This window comes from Orcinus orca, chromosome 10 (genome assembly GCF_937001465.1).
Source record: "Orcinus orca chromosome 10, mOrcOrc1.1, whole genome shotgun sequence".
Taxonomy (NCBI): Eukaryota; Metazoa; Chordata; class Mammalia; order Artiodactyla; family Delphinidae; genus Orcinus; species Orcinus orca.
Window position 1 is genome coordinate 67,578,685 of NC_064568.1, and position 15,179 is coordinate 67,593,863.

A 15,179-nucleotide genomic window follows, 5' to 3' on the forward strand; every position below is an offset into this window, starting at 1 on the left:
TATCCTTATAAGAGGGATGCAAAAGCAGATTTGATAGAGAAAAAGGTGATGTGAAGATGGAGCAAAGGGAGATAATAAGATGCTGGCCTGGAAGAGTGGGGTGATGCAGCTGTAAGCCAAGGACTGCTGGCAGCCACTGGAAGCTGGGAGAGACATGGAGCAGATTCTCCTCTAGAGCCTCCAGAAGTGTAACGGAGTAAGTTTCTGTTGTTTTAAGCCATCAAGTTTGTGATCTTTGTTACAGCAGCCACAGGAAGCTAATACATGAATACTGAATTGGATTAAATTGATGTAGGAGATGACTTTCCTAAGGAAATTAGTTCTTCTAGTGTCACATCACATGGCTTAACCAGACAGGTCGGTGTCCTGTCTGTTTTGGTTCCATAGAGGGGTCCTTATTTTCAATGCTCTGACTTATTTACTAGAATAACATACCCACTACCTAAAAGGATTTGAGGTTGACTATAGTGAAAGACAGCTCTAAGTAAATGTAAAACGAGAAGGAAAGAACTGAAGCCACATTATAGTAGTGGTTATTCATTCATACATTTATTCAATCTTACACTCATTTAAAATATTCTAGGGACTTCCCTGGTGGTGCAGTGGTTAGGAATCTGCCTGCCAATGCAGGGGACACGGGTTCGAGCCCTGGTCTGGGAAGATCCCACATGCCTTGGAGCAACTAAGCCCGTGCACCACAACTACAGAGCCTGCGCTCTAGAGCCTGTGTGCCACAACTACTGAAGCCCGCATGCCTAGGGCCCGTGCTCCTCAACAAGAGAGGCCACCGCAGTGAGAAGCCTGTGCACCACAATGAAGAGTAGCCCCAGCTCGCCACAACTATAGAAAGACCGCGTGCAGCAACAAAGACCCAACACAGCCAAAAAACAAAAAAAATTTTTTAATTAAAAATAAAAAAAAGAAAAAAGTATTCTACACACCAAATTAACGTACCCAGCACTGTTCTTGATTTAATAAAGATGCTCCTTATGATGCAGGGTCAAGAAATTAAAAAATTTTGAAAGTAAAATGCACCTAAGCAGCTTGGTGTTTGGGCTCAGCATGGCTAAGAAACTGGATTCTAGGCCAAGCGCCAGGCTGCCTGTGTTCTAGCCCCCTACTCTGCTGCTGTAACCGAGCGAATAGGCTCGTTGCCCGCTGAGCAGAGAAAGACCAAATACCGAGGCAATACTCTTTTGCAGAGAGAAAAGTCTTTATGGCACAGTAGCCAAGCAAGCAGACAGGAGACAAAGCTCAGATCTGTCTCTGCAATCTGAGGTTCAGTCAAACTTTTATGAGGTAGGGGAGGAGGGTTGGTCTGCGGAAGTGCTGGTGGCTCACGTTTTGATTGGAGGGCTTTGGAACTTGGCCATTTGTAGTAAGGTGTGGTAAGGGGGACTTCAGCACCAGATCGTCCTGGACAATGACACTTCACTTCTGAAAGGGTTCCAGGGTTCAGGTTCCAGTCATGTCCTGGTCCCCTGTTTCCACTGGGGGCAGTTAATTGAGGTCAAAATTTTCTCTTCTGCTCATTCATTGGCTATATGACTTGAGGTTTCGTTCTGTTGTCTCTGAAAAACAACTCACTATCTTATTAGAAGCAGGATAGGGCAAGTTTGGGCTGATTCTGTGGTTACGCTACGTGTTGTGCTACTGAGCCTCTGTTTCTTCCAATAGCCTGGGTACCTAAATGACTGCATGGACAAAGGTTATTTACCTGCTCAGTACTGTTATGTAACACATAAAGAAATTTCTATTGTGTATGAGCCTTACATATTTTGGGGTCTGTTTGTTGTAGCAGCTGGCCTGTCCCAATTCATAACATTCTACGGCAATAGACTTATCATTTATTGAGGATAGAGTGTGCACTGCTGATTTCAGTGCAGGGCCAAAGGAATGTGACTTATAAGAATATGTATTTGGTCTTCCTCCTGCTTCTGGCACAGAGCTCCTAAAACCCTTGGAATTTCCTAAATAAGTGCAGTGGGAGAATTTTTTGTCACAGTATTTTGTCTTTTGTCCTCAGTTTCTGAAACACCTTCAGAGCCATAACGGCAAAAAGAGTGTTTTGTTATTTATTCATAACAAACCTGTTTCAATCACAGTTGCTTTGTGTTAATGAGGTGGCTTTTGGAAAGCCCCAAAGGATGGGGGCTGGTTACCAGGGGAACCAATCACTGATTAGAGGGTTAGAACTTTCAGCTCCTCTTTGGGAAGGGGCAAGGGGCTGGAGATTGAGTTCAATCATCAATGGACAATGATTCAGTCAATCATGCCTACGTAACATAGCTTCCTTAAAAACCCAAAAGGACACGATTCAGGGGGTGCTGGGAGAGTGGCGTGCTCTGAGAGGGCATGGAAGCTCCACCCCCATTCCTACATACCTTACCCTCTGCATCTCTCCCATCTGGCTGTTACTGAGTTCTATCCTTTTATAATAAACTGATAATCTAGCAAGTAAATGTTTTCCTGAGTTCCGTGAGCCACTCTAGCCAATTAATTGAAACTGAGGAGGGGAATTTATAGTTCATTGGTCAGGAGTGCAAGAGACAACCTGGACTTTTGATTGGCATCCTTCTGAAATTGGGGTAGTGGGCAGTCTTGTGGACTGAGCCCTTAACCTGTGGGATCTGACGTAATCTCCAGATAGTGTAAAATTGAGTTAAACTGTAGTACACCCAGCTGACATCACAGAATTGCTTGAATGTGTGGAGAATACCCACACATCTGGTGTCAGAGTGCAGTAGTTTTGTAGTAGAGTAGTGTGAGCAGTAAAGGAAACACAGAAGGAAGTGAATTTTCCCATTACGTTAAGCCATTTTGATGTAGAGCAAGGCTAGGCAACCCCTCAGGCCAAATCCAGCCTGCCATCTGTTTTTTTGTTTCTTTTAAATTAAATTGTATTTTTTGAATAGATATTATAAACACATGGTAGAACATTTAAAAGGTAAAAATGAATATGCCTTTGAAAGTAATTCCCCCTCTTTCCATTCCCTAGTTATCCAGTTTCCCTCCTTAGATGCAGCTACTGTTACCAGGGGATTCTTGTTATCTTCCAGAGATATTGAGATTCTGTGTGTATAAGTGTGTGTATTGCTTTATCCGAGGTCATGAAGATTTATCCCTGTGTTGTCTTGTAATAGTTTTATAGTTTTAGCTCCCATGTTTAGATCTTTGATCTGCTTTGAGTTGATTTTTATATATGGTGTGAGGTAAGGGTCCAACTTTACTCTTTTGCATGTGAATATCCAGTTGAACCAGTACCATTTGTTGAAAAGACTACTTTTTCCTCAGTGAATGGTCTTGGTATCCTTGTGAAAAATCAACTGACCATAGATGTATGGGTTTATTTCTGGGCTGTCAGTTCTATTTTATCTCTATGTCTATCCTTATGTTAGTAACACATAGTCTTCATTACTGTAGCTTTGTAGTGAATTTTGAAAGCAGAACTATGAGTCCTCCAAATTTGTTCCTTTTCATAATTATTTTGGCTATTCAGAATCCCTTGCAATTCCATATGAATTTTAAGATCAGCTTATTCATTTCTATAAAAAAGACAGTTGAAATTTTGATAGGAATTGCATTGAATTGTAGACTAATTTGGGGAGTATTGACATCTTAACAATATTAAGTCTTCCAATCCATGAACACAGGGTGTCTTTCCATTTATTTAGGTTTTTAATTTCTTTCAACGATGTTTTGTAGTTTTTAGCATACAAGTCTTGTACTGCTTTTGTTAAATTTACTCCTATGTATTTTATCCTTTTTGTTGCTTTTGTGAATGGAATTGTTTTCTTAATTTCGTTTTCATTTTTGGATTGTTCATTGCTAAGTGTTTAGAAATACAACCGATTTTTGTATATTGGTCTTGTAGCCTGCAACTTTGCTGAACTAGTTTATTAACTCTACTAGTTTTTTGGGTGTCAGATGCCTGATTCTTGATAGACACATGGCTGTTCATGGTGTAGACCACACTTCCAGCCTTCCTTGGAGCTTGCTATGACCCAAGGGTTAAGTTCTGGTCACTGAATGTGAATGAAAGTGATGTGTGCAACTCTGAGTTGTGCTGGCCCTTTCTCCTTTCCTTCTCTCTCTCTCTCTCTCTCTCATTTAAATAAATAAATAAATAAATAAATTTATTTATTTTGGCTGCATTGGGTTTTCGTTGCTGTGTGTGGGCTTTCTCTAGTTGTGGCGAGCGGGGGCTACTCTTTGTTGTGGTGCGTGGGTTTCTCATTGCAGTGGCTTCTCTTGTGGAACTGGGCACGCGGGCTTCAGTAGTTGTGGCATGTGGGCTCAGTAGTTGTGGCTCGCAGGCTCTAGAGTGCAGGCTCAGTAGTTGTGGTGCACGGGCTTAGTTGCTCTGCAGCATGTGGGATCTTCCCAGACCAGGGCTCGAACCCGTGTCCCCTGCATTGACAGGCGATTCTTAACCACTGTGCCACCAGGGAAGTCCCTCGTACTCTCTTTTGACTGGAAGGGAGTCAGCCATTGTGGCCTGTCTTTCAAAGACCTGTGATGTGTTTTTGTAGATAGAGTTTTACTGGAGCATAGGCACCTTCATTCATTTATGTATTGTCTATGGCTACTTTCATGCTATGACGGCAGTGTTGAGTATTTGTGACAGAGACCCTATGTCCTGCACAGCCTGAGATATTTACTATCTGGCCCATTACTGGGAAAAGTTTGCCCATGTCTGGCTTAGAGGACCTCTCGATAGTAATATTTTATGATCCCATCTTTCTAGAATTGGTTTTATAGTCACTGTTATTTGAAGCATTGCTGTCTTTGGTTTTACTTATATTAATTTCTGTCAGAGGCTGCCTGCTTGCTTCTTCTCTCCAGCAAGAGCTCTCTTGGCAGCAACAGCAGCTCTTGGATCATCATGAACTTTCTGATCATGAAGAGTAGTCTAGTTTTTATTAGACTGATCATTCTCTCTCCCTCTCTCCTTTCTGTAATTTGCCTTCCCGTTCTTGAATTTTTTGCTTAGAAGTTTTTTGCTTCCTCTGTAGGTAAGAGCTTCTGCTCTCCTCCTGTTCATTTATGCTTTCTTTCTTTTTTTTTTTTTTTTTTGGCAGCTCGTGGGATCTTAGTTCCCTGACCAGGGATTGAACCTGGCTCACCGCAGTGAAAGTGCCAAGTCCTAACCACTGGACTGCCAGGGAATTCTCCCATTCATTCTTTTTTTTTTTTTTTTTTTTTAACATCTTTATTGGGGTATAATTACTTTACAATGGTGTGTTAGTTTCTGCTTTATAACAAAGTGAATCAGTTATACATATACATATGTTCCCATATCTCCTCCCTCTTGCGTCTCCCTCCCTCCCACCCTCCCTATCCCACCCCTCCAGGCTGTCACAAAGCACCGAGCCAATATCCCTGTGCCATGCGGCTGCTTCCCACTAGCTATCTACCTTATTACGTTTGTTAGTGTGTGTATGTCCATGACTCTCTCTCGCCCCGTCACAGCTCACCCTTCCCCCTCCCCATAACCTCAAGTCCGTTCTCTAGGAGGTCTGCGTCTTTATTCCTGCCTTACCCCTAGGTTCTTCATGACATTTTTTTTTCTTAAATTCCATATATATGTGTTAGCATACTGTATTTGTCTTTTTCTTTCTGACTTACTTCACTGTGTATGACAGACTCTAGGTCTATCCCATTCATTCTTTCTCAAGCCAGCTTCTCCTGCCAAGCTCCTTTCTCTGCTGATGCAGTACTTAAAGGTGTCTGATCTATGCTGCAAAGTTCTGCATTTCTGCTCCACCACCTCTGTGGCAGAATATAGCTCTTGTCAGGCTTACACCTCGTCACTCAGTTTGATTAGAAATGGTCACTTTTTCAAGTACAGGACTCTTTTTAAAAAATTGAGTGTAATTTACATGCAAAAAATACTCTGATATTAAGTGTCCAGTTTGATGAATTTTGACAATGTATGCACTTGTGTAGCCACCACTCAAAAAAACATAGAGAACATTCTGTCTTGTGGCTTTTCCCAGTCAGTTCCCACCTCTGCTCCCCAGGGGCAACCACTGTTCTGATTTCTGTCACCACAGATTAATCTTGCCTGTTCTTGGACTTCACATAATCAAAACCATATAGGAAGTGCTCTTTTGTGTCTGATTTTTTTTTTCACTCAGCATAGCATAATGTTTTTGAGATGTATCCTTGGTGCCCATATAAGATTGTTCCTTTTTTATCACTGAGTGGTATCCTAGTGTGTGGATAGAGCAGATTGGTTGTCCATGCTCCTGTTGATGAACAATTTGAGTTTTTTCCAGCTCAAGTACAGTATTTTTTAACCAGAATTTTGTTCATGACCTTTTCCAGCTTTAAGGCATTGTCATCCTGTCATTGTCAGCTGTATAATGCAATTAACCAAAATTTCAATTTCTTTTTCAGAAGTCAGAGTTTCTGGTTGTCAATCCTGGCTGCTCACTAGAATCACCTGGGGAGTTGTAAATCCCAACAATCAGGCCACACCTAAGACCCATTAAGTGAGGCTCTCTGGAAGTGGGTGGGGCCTAGAGTCCGAGGTTTTAGAGCCCCCCTGTGATTGCACCGTGTGGCCAGTAGGGGCACTCTTGCACGAAGTCTTCTGGAGTCGGCGGAAGGCTTGGAATGTTGCTCTCGTCTGAAGCTTCCCATGATAACTGCTCCGTGCTCTTCTTAAATCCGGTATTTTTCTTCTCTAGAATTTGAAGGCATTCAGACTTCATCTTCTTTCTAATCGGTTTTGTTTCTTTAAGGGCTTTTCTTTTTCTTCCTAAAGTTACACCAAATTCCTTGTTACAAGCTTCCCCTATCTCCTTTACATTCTCTTTTCCCTCAGCTCCTCCTCCCCCGCCCGTCCACCCTGCCCCCTCCACCCCACACCCCAGCCCACAGACAAGCAGATTTTACCCCCCTGCATTTGATCCAGATCCTCAAGCCTTCTAGAAGAGTGCATTGTAAAGCCCAGGCACCTCTTCAGGTGAATTCTCCTTTTGTACATTATTTTCTTCAAAAGAGATTATAGCTGTTTTGCACTTTTGGTCATAAATTGACATTTTGAAATAACTTATTTTATTATTAAGAAAAAGATTTCTGCGGAGCCCGTTGTTCAGTCCTCTGATATCTTCTACTCTTGACGGAAAAGAAAGTTCCCTGGAAGAAAATGGCAAATGCACCAATTCCCAATAAAGAATAATTATAGGCTCCCAGGTGCCTGGTGAAAACCACGGGTTCTAGATCAAAAACAGTTGCCCTCTCCTTGGCTGTCAGGCCGGGACAATTTGCAAATTCTGAAGCACCAATACCCTTCAGCTTGTAGGCAATCAGACTGCTGGCCTCTTCTGATAGGTGGAACCTCTTCTGGCTCATTGATTTCAGGTCTCGTTCCGCTTTCTCTGGCGGCATCTTGTCACTTCTCTGCTGGGCCATGACGCTCATGCCCTTATTCACCATTGTCTTCGGTTCCAGTGTCTTCTGGGCTTTGTTGCTTGCCCCTGCATGGATCTTTGGAGCAGCCAGCGGGACACCTTTCTCCACCGCACGTGTATCAGTGTCTGTCTGTACCTGACCCAGAGGGCAGCGCCTCCAAGCGTGAGTACCCTCCTCCTGGTTGGGGATCTGGAGCAGTGAGTTTCCAGGGTCAAGTAACAAGGGCAGGAGGAGGACTGGGGAGATTCCAGCGCTGGACTAGGGCGGGCAGTGGGCATGTCAGCCCCAGGTGCTGGCGCTAAGGGAGTGCATGGTCTGTGGAGATTTGTTGTTCTAATTCTACCTTGTGTTGATGTAGGTGGTCTAGCCTGAATATAAAATAGGGACTGTTTTCCCTGTTTAATGACTGCCCACTTTTACTCTTCTACCTGTGACTTCTTTCTTAGATCATAGCAAGGTTGCAAAATGTAAAATTGATGAGACAGATGTAGAGAATTTTACAAACAATGATAAAACCTAATAGCTTGTCTGCTTTTTATTGTAAAACCTTGCACTGGCAATCCTAAACAATATTAGTGGTAAAATGTACCCCTCCCCAAATCTTTCGTTACAATTGCTTTGGTCATTGTTGAATTTCAGTAAAAAAACATGTGCTTCAAATGAGCACATTTTTATTATTTATGCTTTATAGTCTACATGGAAGCTAATTTGGAGAACTCTCAATTGATATGATAGGAAACCTCCCCCTGACCCAACACACACCCATATAAACTCAGTTACATAGATTCATTAGGAAAGTAGGGACCTAGAGGTTTGAAATCCTTCAAGCTCACTTCAGGGGTATTTTGTGTCTCCAGCCCCAGCTGTACCGTGTATTCCTGCATTTAATTAGTGAATATGAAATAAACAATGATGGCATAGTGGTTGTAAAAGTTATAAAACAGAACTGGTATGATTTTAATTCTGTCAGTCTTTATGTGATCAATTAAAGTTTTTATTTTGTGTTTAAAATTTTAAATGGCGAAATTGAGTGTAAACTGCAAGGGGTGTGTGTGTGTGTGTGTGTGCACTCGCGTATATGTATATATTCTTTGGTCAACACAAATTTTCGTACATGAAATACTTTGCTTGATTGAATATTTTTAAATTTTGAAGTTATTCTTTTTAATAGCTATTTTAAAACTGAAGAATGAGTCAAGAAAATGATTACTGATTAGAACATGATTATTACTGAAAATAATTTTGTTTATGGAGGAGGGGGTGTTAAAATGATCCACCTGGGGTATGAAATGGGGCAGTGAACACAGAGGCAGGAGTCCTCTGCCGGGTCATCACAGGAGACCTGCTACACCAGATCTTCTGTTCTGACTTTCCCTCTCGGGTGGCTGAATTTCACCTTTGAGTCTTTTCCTCAAGAAGGCTTCTGAGAACAATAGTCCTTGAGCATGTACAAAACTGTTTGCGCTGAGTATAAATGTCTTAGGTAATGTTTGCTTTTTCCTGCATTTTGAGGTCTCGCTGGCTCCACTGTCATCCAACACTGACTATAGGTGTAGGGTGATGTGAGCCCTGCCATATTTCTGATGTGATGTGATCTGTTTGCCTGTTGATTCAAAGGATTGTGGTTTTTTTTTTGGTTTGAAGGATTCTTATCTTTGAAGTCCAGCAAATTTGCCAGCATTGGAAATGTTCACCATTTATATCACCTTTTAATGGGACCTGGCCTTTCTACTTGTTTCATGTGTTTCCTCATTGCCAGAAGCCGTGTCAGAATTCTGTTGGGGTTTTTAAAAATATTTATTTTATTTATTTATTTTTATTTATTTTTTTGCACCGGGTCTTAGTTGCAGCTCGAGGGCTCCTCAGTTGCGGCTTGCTGGCTCTTTAGTTGTGGCATTCGAACTCTTAGTTTCAGCATGCTTGTGGGATCTAGTTCCCTGACCGGGATTGAACCCAGGTCCCCTGCATTGGGAGTGTGGAGTCTTAACCACTGCGCTACCAGGGAAGTCCCAGGATTCTGTTTTTAAGTCCGTCTTTGGATTTACTTCCTTAGGGATGCCAATAACATATATATGTGTGTGTGTATGTATACTTATATATATGTATATTCTCTCTTGCCCATTTGCCATGTGTATTATTTCCTTTTAAGCCTGTTTAAGTATTTTCATTTCATCTTGCTCACTCTTCAAAGACCGGTCCTTTAAACCCCCTTCTGTGTGTCTCAGCCTCTCTTTTCCCTGTGATACTTTCCAATTTCATCTTCTCTTCTGTGTTGCTTTAATTTTCTTTCTTTCACTTATTTCCTGGGTTTTGCCAATTCACATTTTGCTCCTTTTTTATGCAGTGCTCATACATCTTTTTACTCTCATCCTGGGGCTCTGGTTTCATGGAAGAGTTGGTTTTTTAAATATTGAAGATGAAATATCTGATGGGATTTTTTCACCTGCTTTCTGGTAACAATTTTCTAAGTGTTTTTCCGTGTTCATGTTTGTCCTGCTTTTTTCCTCCCTTTTTCATCTAGTATCTTTGCACAGGTTCCTCTTTGATTGTTCATCTTTGGCAGAGGTGAGCTTTTCAGGTCGAGCTGGGGCCCTTTCCAGCCAGCAGGAATTTTCCTAATGGCCTGGGGTTATTATCATTTTTTTAAAAAATGTTTATTTTTGGCTGCATTGGGTCTTTGTTGCTGAGCGCGGGCTTTTCTCTGGTTGTGGCAAGTGGGGGCTACTCTTCGTTGCAGTGTGCAGTCTTCTCATTCCAGTGGCTTCTCTTGTTGCGGAGCACGGGCTCTAGGCATGCAGGCTTCAGTAGTTGTGGCACACAGGCTCAGTAGTTCTGGCTCACAGGCTCTAGAGTGCAGTCTCAGTAGTTGTGGCTCATGGGCTTAGTTGCTCCGCGGCATGCGGGATCTTCCCAGACCAGGGCTCAAACCTGTGTCCCCTGCATTGGCAGGTGGATTCTTAACCACTGCACCACCAGGGAAGTCCTGGCCTGGGGTTATTATAGCCTTTACTTTTCCCCAAGTGGTAGAAGCAGGCGGCCATGGGGATATGCACAATGCATAGCCATGGGTACTGGCAAAAACAACAAAGTAAGTATCTCCAAAAATTCTCTCCTCTATAAAAGCAATGAGAAAACTGGCCAAAAATGGTCAGAGTTAACTTTTCCAAACTCTGGAAATTAACCAAAGGCTTGCAGCAATTCAGGAAGCGTTTATGCAAGAAAAATGGCTGAATCTCAGTAAGAATAGTGAGCTTTTTAGAGTTTTTTTTTTTTTTTTATCGTGGCGAAATACACGTAACATCAAATTTACTGCCGTAAACATTTTTAACTGTACGGTTCAGTGGTATTAAATACATACACATTGTTGTGCAACCATTGTCACAGTTCATCACCATATTTCTTTTCATCTTGTAAAACTGAAGCTCTATACTTTTTAAACAATAACTCCCCATTCTTCGCTCTTCCCACCCTAGGACCACCATTGCAATTTCTGTCTTTATGAATTTGACTCCTCTGAGTACCTCATACAAGTGGAATCGTACAATATTTGTCTTTCATGACTGGCTTATTTCACTTAGCGAAATGTCCTCAATGTTCATCCATGTTGTAGCATTTGGAGAATTTACTTTCTTTTTAAGGCTGAATAATATTCCATTGTATGTGTATACGACATTTTGCTTATCCATTCATCAGCTGTGGACACTTAGTTGCTTCCATGTTTTCGCTATTGTGAATAATACTGCTGTGAACATAGGTGTACAAATATCTCTTTGAGCCCCTGCCTTAAATTCTTTGGGGTATATACCTGGGAGTGGGATTGTTGGATCATATAATAATTCTAGTTCTAATATTTTGAGGAACTGCTATACTGTTTTCCACAGTGGCTGAACCATTTTACATTCCCACCAAAAAGGCACAAATTTTCCAGTTTATCCACCTCATCACCAACATTTGTTGTTTTTAGTTTTTTTGATCGTAGCCATCCTAATGGGTATAAGGTAGTACCTCATTGTGGTTTTGATTTGCATTTCCTTAATGACTGAGTGATGTTGAGCATTTTTCCTGTGCTTATTGGCCATTTGTTTATCTTCTTTGGAGGAATATCCAAGTCCTTTGCCTGTTCTTGAATTAGGTTGTTTTTTGGTTGAGTTTTAGATGTTCTATGCATATTCTGCATATTAATCCCTTAGATACATAATTTGCAAATATTTTCTCCCATTCTGTGTGTTGCCTTTTAACTCTGTGGATAGCATCTCTTGATGCACAAAAGTTTAAAAATTTTCACGAAGTCTAATTTGTCTTTCTTTTGTTACCCGTGCCTTTGGTGTCATGTCCAAGAAATCATTGCCAAATCCAATGTTGTGAAGTTTTGTCCAATTTTTTTCTAAGAGTTTTATTGTTTCAGGTCTTATATTTAGGTCTTTGACCCATTTTGAGTTAATTTTTGTCTATGGTGTGAGGTAAGGGCCCAACTTCATTCTTTGCATGTGGATACCCAGATTCTCCAGCACCATTTGTTGACAAGACTGTCCTTTTCTCATTGAATGGTCTTGGCACCTTTGCCAAAAATCATTTGACCATGTAAGTGAGGGTTTATTTCTGGGCTATTTATATTCTATTCCATTTGTCTATGTGTCTGTCTTTATGTTAAAACTACACTGTTTTGATTACAGTAGCTTTGTAGTAAGTTTTGAAATCAGGAAGTGTGAGCTATCCACTTTGTCCTTTCCAGATTGTTTTGGCTATTCGGGGCCCCTTGAGTTTCCATGTGAATTTTAGAATGGGTTTTTCTATTTCTGCAAAACACATCATTGGGATTTTGATAGAGATTGCATTGAATCTGTAGGTTGTTTTGGGTAGTATTGACATTTTAATAATATTAAGTCTTCCAGTCCATGAACATGCAGTATGTTACTATTTATTTCTGTTGTCTTTTATTTCTTTCAGCAATGTTTTATACTTTTCATTGTACAAGTCTTTACCACCTTGTTTAATTGCTGAGTATTTTATTCTTTTTGATGCTATTGTAAATGAAATTGTTTTTGTAATTTCATTTTCAGATAGTTCATTGTGTCTAGAAATGCAACTGATTTTTGTGTGTTAAGTTTGTATCCTTCTAATTTGCTGAATTCATTTATTAGCTCCAGTAGCTTTTTTGTGGAGGCTTTTGGATTTTCTACACATGAGATCATATCGTCTGCAAACAGAAATAATTTTACTTCTTCCTTTCCAATTTGGATGCCTTTTATTTCTTTCTCTTGCCTAACTGCTCTGGCTAGAACTTCCAGAATTATTTGAGTAGAAGTAGTAAAATTGGGTATCCTTGCCTTGTTCCTGATCTTAGAAGAAAAGCTTTTAGTCTTTCACCATTGAGTATGATGTTTGCTTTGAGTTTTCATACATATCTTTTATTATGTTGAGATAGTTTTCTTCTATTCCTATTTGGTTGAGTGTTTTTATCATGAAAGGATGCTGAATTTGTCAAATGCCTTTCTGCATCAATTTAGATGATCATGTGTTTTTTTTCCCCTTTATTTTGTTGATTTGGCATATTACTGTATATTGAATAATTTTTGTATGTTGAACCATCCTTGCGTTACATGAATACATTCCATTGGTCATGGAGTATAATCCTTTTAATATGCTCTTGATTTCTGTTTGCTAGTATTTTGTTGAGGATTTTGTATTGGTGTTCGTAAGGGATATTGATCTGCAGTTTCCTTGTAGCGTTTTTGCTTGGCTTTGGTATTAGTGTTATGCTGGCCTCAGAAAATGAGTTAGGAAGTGTTCCCTCCTCTTCAGTTTTTGGGAATAATTTGAGAAGGATTGGTATTAGTTCTTATTTAAATGTTTGGTAGAATTTACCAGTGAAGCTGTCAGATCTAGGATTTTTTTTTTTTTTTTTTTTTTGCCATGTTGTTCGGCTTGCGGGATCTTAGTTCCCTGACCAGGGATCAAACCCTGGGCCCCCTGCAGTGGGAGCACGGAGTCCTAACCACTGGACAGCCAGGGAATTCCCTAGGACTTTTCTTTGTTGGGAGATTTTTAAAAGATAGGGTTTCCATGGTGGCACAGTGGTTAAGAATCCACCTGCCAATGCAGGGGACATGGGTTTGATCCCTGGCCCAGGAAGATCCCACATGTCATGGAGGAGCAACTAAGCCCGTGCGCCACAACTACGGAGCCTGTGCTCTAGAGCCCGTGCTCTGCAACAAGAGAAGCCACGACAGTGAGAAGCCCGTGCACTGCAACAAAGAGTACCCCCAGCTTGCCTCAACTAGAGAAAGCCCAGGTGCAGCAATGAAGACCCAACCCAGCCAAATAAACAAACAAAAAAAAGATTCCAGGTATAAGTGTGATCATACAGTATTTGTCTTTCTCTGTCTGAATTTTATTTTACTTAGCATAATGCCTTCAAGGTCCATCCACATTGTCACAAATGGCAGGCTTTCCTTCTTTCTTGTGGCTGAATAATATTCCATTATATATATACCACTACTTCTTTATCCATTCATTTATCAGTGGACATTTAGATTGTTTCCATGTCTTGGCTATTGTAAATAATGCTGCAGTGAACGTGGGGATGCAGATATCTTTATGAGACAGTGATTTTTTCTCCTTTGGATAAATACTCAGAAAGGAACTGCTGGATCACATGGTAGTTCTATTTTTCAGTTTTTGAGGAAGAGTATGGTTTTCCATAGTGGCTGTTGCAATTCACAGTCCCACTAACAGTGCACAAGTGTTCCTTTTTCTCCTCATCCTCCCAAGACTTGTTATCTCTTGTCTTTTTCATACTAGCCATTCTAACAGATATGAAGTGATATCTCATTGTGGTTTTAATTTGCATTTTTCTGATGATTAGTGATGTAGAGCACATTTTCAGTATCTGTTGGCCATTTGTATGTCTTCTTTGGAAAAATATCTATTCATTTCTTCTGCCCATTTTTTAATTGGATTATTTTTTCTTTTGAAGTGCATGAGTTCTTTATATATTTTCAATATTAACCCTTTATCAAATATGTGCTTTGCAAATATTTTCTCCCATTTGGTAGGTTGCCTTTTCACTTTGTTGATGGTCTTCTTTGCCATATAGAAGCTTTTTAGTTTAATGGAGTCCCACTTATTTGTTTTTTTCTTTTATTGCCTTTGCTTTTGGTGTCAAATCCAAGAAATCATTGCCAAGACCAATGTCAAGGAGGTTTTCCTCATATTTATTTATGCTTTTAGGTCTTACATTCAACTCTTTGCCATTTTGAGTTGATTTTTGTGTATGGTGTAAGATAGTGGTCCAGTTTCATCCTTTTGCATGTCACTCTCTAGTTTTCCCAATATGGCAGTCCATTTCCCACCATTTGTTGAAGAGACTGTCCTTTCCCCATTGTATATTCTGGCATGTTATCATAAATTAATTGACCATATTTGTGTGGGTTTATATCTGCACTCTCTATTCTGTTCCATTGATCTATGTGTCTGTTTTTATGCCAATACCATTACTGTTGTGATACTGTAGCTTTGTAATATAGTTTGAAATCAGGAAGCATAATGCCTCCAGCTTGTTCTTCTTGATGAAGATTGCCTTGGCTGGACTTCCCTGGTGGCACAGTGGTTAAGAATCTGCCTGACCATGCAGGGGACATGGATTCAAGCCCTGGTCCGGGAAGATCCCACACGCTGTGGAGCAACTAAGCCCGCGAGCCACAACTACTGAGGCTGCACACCAAGAGTCTGTGCTCTGCAACAAGAGAAGCCACCGC

At 40.6% G+C, this 15,179-nt stretch overlaps 1 long non-coding RNA gene across 1 annotated transcript in view; it reads left to right on the forward strand.

Moving 5' to 3' along the window:
• The first annotated feature begins 5,663 nt into the window (after positions 1-5,663).
• The window catches only part of LOC125965621 (uncharacterized), an 83,933-nt gene continuing 74,417 nt past the window's right edge, over positions 5,664-15,179 (forward strand). The window contains exons 1-2 of the long non-coding RNA XR_007479717.1: positions 5,664-6,678; positions 7,462-7,584. This is a non-coding gene — a long non-coding RNA (uncharacterized LOC125965621). The remainder of the gene's footprint in view (positions 6,679-7,461; positions 7,585-15,179) is intronic.